This window comes from Humulus lupulus, chromosome 2, assembly GCF_963169125.1.
Source record: "Humulus lupulus chromosome 2, drHumLupu1.1, whole genome shotgun sequence".
Taxonomy (NCBI): Eukaryota; Viridiplantae; Streptophyta; class Magnoliopsida; order Rosales; family Cannabaceae; genus Humulus; species Humulus lupulus.
The window spans coordinates 97,740,192-97,747,248 of record NC_084794.1 but is presented as its reverse complement, the minus strand read 5'-3'; positions in this window follow the sequence as shown (position 1 = coordinate 97,747,248).

Sequence of the window (7,057 nt, the reverse complement as noted above, 5' to 3'; positions counted from 1 at the left end):
TTGTGCTTATGGTTTTGGTAACCTAGGGATCCTTTTTGCATGTTGATTTATATTTTTGTTTGTATATCATGTTGTCAATTGTGATCTTAGGAGTATGCTAGGTTTTGCTTTGGGTTTGAAAACAACAAGAGATAGGAACATGCTATAGGTTTCGACCTAGTGCTTTATTAAATGGTTGTGAATTTTGTTTGGTTTTCTTAACTTTACTTTTAAATTTTGGGATAATGAGAATGTTGTTAATTGTGATATTTTATGTTATTAGGTTGTATAGAATTCGACATGAACATACATTATGGTGTAAGTTTGTTTTGATTTTGATGTTAGTTTCGCATGATTAAATATATTCTGGAATTGTTCAAGTGTGGAAACATGTTAGGTTATGTGTTAACATGATTAAAGGTGTAATTTTAATAAATATATGCTTGCTATTTTTTTTATTTGATGGTGATGATTAATCAATGATTTTAGAATGCACAAGTTATGCCTCTAAGTGATATTTTGAATTTATATAAACGAAAGATATTTTATTTCACATGTTAATGTAGTTTTTATCAAATAAAAACATGAAGTTTTTTTTATATATTTTATGAAAGAAAATATGGTTTTATGTTCAATTTTGAGATTTTAAACAATTAATATGCTTGTTAAAAAATTTTTGTTTATCAGAAGAAAAATGTATTTTAAATAAAAGAAGTAAGGCATGTGTTCAAATAAAGTAAAACTTAGGCTATGCATATGGTCAATATAATTTTTGCACACTCTAAACATGTATTTTTCTCATGTATATTATGCAGTTTTTATTTTATTTTTATTTTTATTTATTTACAAAATAATTGGGTAAAATTATTTTAAAGGTAATCAAAGAATTTATTTAATTATTTATAAGTTACTGCAAAATTTTATCACATTCTATTAGTTGTTATTAAATAATAAATGGGAGTATTATTTTATGTAAACTAAAGCTAATGAATTATTTTAGTAAATGAAATTTTTGTAATATAATTTATGAATAAAAATGAGTGATTTAAAGAAATAATGTGGTAATAACTAAGGTGGCTAATCATTTATGGTTGCTGAAATTTTAAGAAATTGGCAATAAAATGAACAAGTAGAATTATTAACTTGAACACTACTTTTGAGAACACTCTCAGGTATGCATGTGTATATGCAAGTGTATTTTTACATTCAAACATACGCTTATTATTCACGTGTGATTTTTATTTTGTAATCATGAAGGATTAATTGGTAGGGTTCGTATTATTCTTTATGATTTTATGTGACGTTGTTGCGTGAATAGAGTTGTAGTGGAACTTGTGTCGCGTGTGTATGACCCATACATGCGTGGGGTATGTATATTGGGCATGTGTATTCTTACGTGGTTTTAAAATGAACGTTTGATTATGATTATAGGCTCGTTGTGCGTACCCGTATTTTATCCTTGCTTGCTTGAGGTAAGGAAGTTAGCTATAATTTTCTATGAATTATGTTATGAAAGATATGAATTGTTATGTTGCAAAAGATTAAAGTGTTATAGTAAGCCTAGTGTTATAAAAAGTATGAGTGCTTATATTATGTTATGAATTGTTGTTATGCTTGCTTGTATGTTGTATGTAAAAGCAGTAGGTTGTTAGCATACTGAACGCGACACAACAAATGAGTTACTAAGGATATGACGTAATTCATAGGGCGAACGCGCCGAGGTTATCAAAGGACTTGAGTTCTTGTTTACCTCATAAAGGAGGTTTTACTGGTTTATGCTTTTGCTGGTTACCTCACGATGTGACATGAACAATGGGGGTGACATGCTCACATGAAGTATGAAGTATGATTATGATTATGAATATGATACGATATGATTATGAATATGATTCAATATGGTTATGAATATGATACGATACGATTATGAACGTGATACGATATGATTATGAACTTGATATGATATGGTTAGGTTATGTAGTTTCCTTGCTTTCTTGAATCTATTGTATTTGTTTGTACTTTCTTACTGGGCTTTTAGCTCTCCCCCCCCCCCCCCCCCCCCCTTACTTTCTCCATTTCGGGTAGGCAATAGGGTTTCTCCTTGGCACGCACAGTGATGTGGGAAGTTTCGACGTCTAGGAATGTATGACGCGGGGTGTCCTATGAACTAATAACGATCAAGATGAGTGTCAAGAATAATTAAGAAACTTATGTTATTGATTATGTTTCAAATTTCGTCAGTGGAACTTATTTTGTTTATTTTATTTTCAAATACTGCATAAAGACATATTATTTTTATTTTAAACAATTGGGCTCAAATTGCATGTTTTAGCAAGGCCCCACTGAATTTTTTCTTAAAATTGTATTTTTCTAATATATGTGAGTTGAACAACGTTTTTATACAGAAATAGATTAGGACACGCATTATTGTTTGCGAGCTATTTATAAGAAAATATATAATTTGTAAAGAATTTTTTTTCTGGTATGAAGATGTTTGATTGACAGGACTTGCCACTAAGATTTTGGTCATCCTGTCTTAGTTACATTTCTTATGGCCTAATCACATTTTGACACCTTCCTACTTTGATATTGTCATTTGAGTTTCCTTGTTCCTCAAGCTTCAACAAAAACTGACCTTTTTTTGAAAAAAAAAAACAAAAAGGTTTCCTCATATTTTTCTGATGTAGCATATGTGACCGAAGTGACAATTTAGCTTTAATGGGCCTAAATAAACTTTTTTCTATAGAAAACTAATCATTTCTTTAGAAAAATAGAGGGCCCAAACATGAGTCTACCATTCAGGTGTTTTTTTAGTTCATCATTTCTTGCCCATTTATCAATAATCCATTTTTATCCCCAACAATACTTCATTGAATTTATGTCACAACATTATTAAATAATATTTGCATGTCGCTTTTGCATTCGTAACAAATTAATATAGTTGGCTGCATATATAACACCAAAATTAGAAATCCATCATTTGATTAAGAAACTTGGTAACTTTAACAAAAGAGTAATAATATGTGCACACACAAATAATACGTAAACATTACACACACTTTTGTGGCAACTTTTTTCAACCAATTATATTTACTTAACATGGTTCTACTAAATAAAAGTGACTTGTCACATTAGTGTGTGTAATATTTGGGTGTAATTTGTGTGTGCACATATCATTACTCTTAACAAAATAGGGCATTCTTCAAAAGGCCATTATAGGATTCTTTTTTTATTTTTCTTTTTCTTTTTGAGGGGAAGGCCATTATAGTTCTACACACAGAAAGTTAGGCTTAGTAGCCTTTTGTTTTGTGAGAGAGTATTTATTATTTACGCTTAACTAACAATGTCGTAGTAATTATTATTATTATTATAAAGTATTACGTTGATAGAGTTGATCCAAATGACGAACCCGCGCAATTAGATTATGTAGGTTACTACTTTCTAAGTGAGGAGTTCTATGTCCTTGATTCTCATGATGTGCTGGCTGAGGTGGTACATGATTATCTTCCACTTGCTGGACATGTAGCATGGCTAGCTCATTGTCTGCCACATTCTCATAATAATCATTAGAAATAGTGCATCCCTTAACTCTATCATCACCTACACCTAAATTGACAACTGGAACATCATTGATATAGGGCTCGTACTCATAAGTCATCTTATGTGAGATAACTGATATTAGAAAAAAAAAAATATCATGATGACTCAGACCTTCCATGAGGATACTTAGGCCAATAGTTGTATCTGGAACAACTGTATGGATCTGGCTATGAAATTCCTTGTTAACACTCGTTTTAGGAAATGGATCAAGAATGACATTGTTGTTTTTTCAATCGAATTGATGCATAAAAGAACCCAATGTTTTATGGACCTGGAATTGTCTAAAATAAGAGCAGTCACTCCTTCATTTTCCGTGATTTCAACTGGATCTAAGCAAAAATCAGAGCATGTAAAAGGGACTTCCAACTTCAATTCAAACTATTACCTATCCACATTTCGCTTTGAAAGCAACTTCTCCAACGATTGTGCATAACCAACGTCACTTGGTACGTGTAAAACAGTGTTAGAATCCCCTTTGAAACTTAATTTCTCTCCTTTTAGTTCTCAAACACGTTATATGAAATAATTATGCAAACTCTCGATCCTGCGAATCAACACAAAAAACCCCTTAAAAATCAGATATGAAAAAAAGGAAATCAAATCAATGCTTAATGATGGCTGACAATGCTTATGTGATGCTTTCTTTAATGAACAAACACTAATGATGCAATAATGATGGTTGTGTGATGCTTAATGATGGTCACATAACATTGTTTTCTATTATTCTAACAACACTAATGATGGTTACCTATGCACTAATAACGATTTAACTATGCTATTTTTTACATGTGTTTTCAACAATTAAATGTGATGCTTTATCGATGCATATGTGATGTCTTCTCCAATTTAATTAAGCATCGAATTGCAATCACATATACATTGTTAAAAGCATTGTGTTTTGTTGCTAAAACAACAAGTAAAAAAAGCATTGTTTATAACATCTCGATAAAAAAAATTATTTTATTTAATTAATTGTTTTAATTAAATATTTTATGATGTTTTCTAATTAAAATAATAAAGTGAATATTATTCTAATTATAAAGATGTTGAGTGGATCACTTAGATAGTCTTTGAAGACTTTAGTGTAAAAATAAATATATGTGGAGACATTTAATTTTATGGAGTATAGTTTTGGGTTGCTACTCGTCACTAGAGCCCTAGAATAATTTTAGAAAATTATTGGGCTATCATAAAAAATTTATGGGGATCTTAGTCTATGGTTCTATATGTTGGAGACACATATTAATCATATGAAATCTTATGGACTATAGTTTATGTTATAGTCGAAATACATGAAGCTATATTGAGGTTTAGACTATAATTTAGGTATATGATTATTTAAATAGAATATTAACTCATTATTGGGGATAATGGGTGGTTATGGGTGGTTACTTGAATATTACTTTTTATCAAGAGACTAAGTGGTGAATTAAACACATGATTAGTGTTACTAATCCTGTAGTGTTTGACCATTAAGGAAAATGGTGGGAAAAGGCTATAGTTTGAAGTAAGGGTGGATACCAAGTGAATTAAAAAGGTTATGGGTAGTTACCACTTATCATTTTATGCTCAGCCATTTCGAAAATATAGAGAGAAGAGGAGAGAAAGAAAGAGAGAAGAAGAAGAAGAAAGAAAGAAAGAAAGAAAGAAAGAAAAGAAGAAGAAGAAGAAGAAGGAAAAGGAAAAGAGAACTTGGGTTCTTTATAGTTTTCGGCCTAGATATCTACAAACAAAGGTAAGCTTTATTCTTGTTTCTCCTTTGTAGTTTTGGCCATGAATTATTCTTAGGGGTTCTTGGTTTTGTTTGTAGAAATTAGAAAGCAAAAGGAGAAGAATGACATTAAAGGGATCGACCATTAAGGTGAGAACTAGTTCTTAAGTTCCTCACTTTGAATTGATGAATCATATTGTTAGTTGATGTTAGATTAGAGTATTGATTATTTCATATGATAAGGAATTATGATCTATGGTTCAAGAGAAATAGATCTAAGTTTTGATGATCATGTTGAGGTGGTTATCAATCTAATGGGTGGTTACTGTTTTTCTTTAAGAGTTGAGGCCGCTGGCTTTAATGGCGGGGGCCGACAATGAGAGGGTGCAATGGGATGGGCTGGGGTGAAATCACCCCAACCATGATGTGTGTGTGTATGGTGGTGTGCTCGGGCAAGGAGAAAGCACCAGCCCCTTTTGGGCTTTGGTGCATGGTAGAGTGGTTATGTAATCACCACTGGTGGTTGTGGTGGTGGTGGTGGGGCCATGGTGATGATGATGATGATGAGACTATGGGAGAGGTAGGCTCGAGTAAGCCTTGAAAATGGTCTTAGGGCCGAGTTGTGCATGAACCACGCATGCCTAATGCATGTTGGTTACGTACATGCCCAAAGGACCCAAGGTGGTTCGGGGACGGGGCTCAAGAATTTGTATTTTGAGAAATACTTAGAGATTAGACTCAAAATTTTAGACTTAGATTAAGAATGAATTATTATTGAGGATAATAATGATCTAAGTTTAGTTCGGAATTCCGAGTGGGGTATTTTGGTCATTATACCCCGAGAGCTTGGGTTCGGGCTGAGATTTCAGGAAAGTAATTTTGGGGTATATTTTTCTCAATTGTCTTTCTTAAGAGAAATAATAAGAGCATAAAATAAGTTATATGTCTAGTTTTTGAATTATAGGACCTAGAAGTGATCAACATTCACAGGGAAAGAAAAGCTAAACTACTTGTGCTGAGAACTTGAGGTAAGGAAGTATGCACTTGGGTAACTTAGGATAGGCGCAAAATAATTGTTTAGTATGTTGTGTATGCTGCTAGAACTGTTTATAGGATTGTATATTGAAGATACATAATATGTGATGCATGCTCTGGGAATGTATATTGATAGTTGTGGATATTAGGACTGTATATGTGTGTTATATGGTCTGAAAACGAAATGCTCTGGATGCATGCTTGTTAAGACATAGTGCAACTTTGATAACACTTGCTATGATGAAATGAAATGCTTATATGCTAGTTTGGTTGAAACATAGTACAATGCTTTCACACTTGCTATGTAATAAGTGCAATGCCTTCACGCTTGCTCATAAGTTATGTAGTTAGGGGTTATCCACATAGTCGTACTTTGGTATGCCCAATTTATAGGGCTGTAATCTGGGAGAGAAGATTTTATCACTTAATACAGACAGTGGTATTACTCTTGATTGCGGACATCTGGAGATTGATCATCTCCATGAAAGGAATCTCAATGACTATGTGTGTGATGTTATGAAAGATGTAAAGTATGACTTACAATTTATGAAATTTTGCAAATTCTTAATTAACTAAGGGAATGTCTATAGTAATTTGCTCAACTAAGAATGATAAGCTAAGTTTGAGAATACTAGCTATGATGAGAATAATATGCTATGTTATCGATGAAATTTCTTGTTACGTGTTTTCTTCCTTACTAGGCTTTATAGCTCACTCAGTTACTCTGATGGGTTG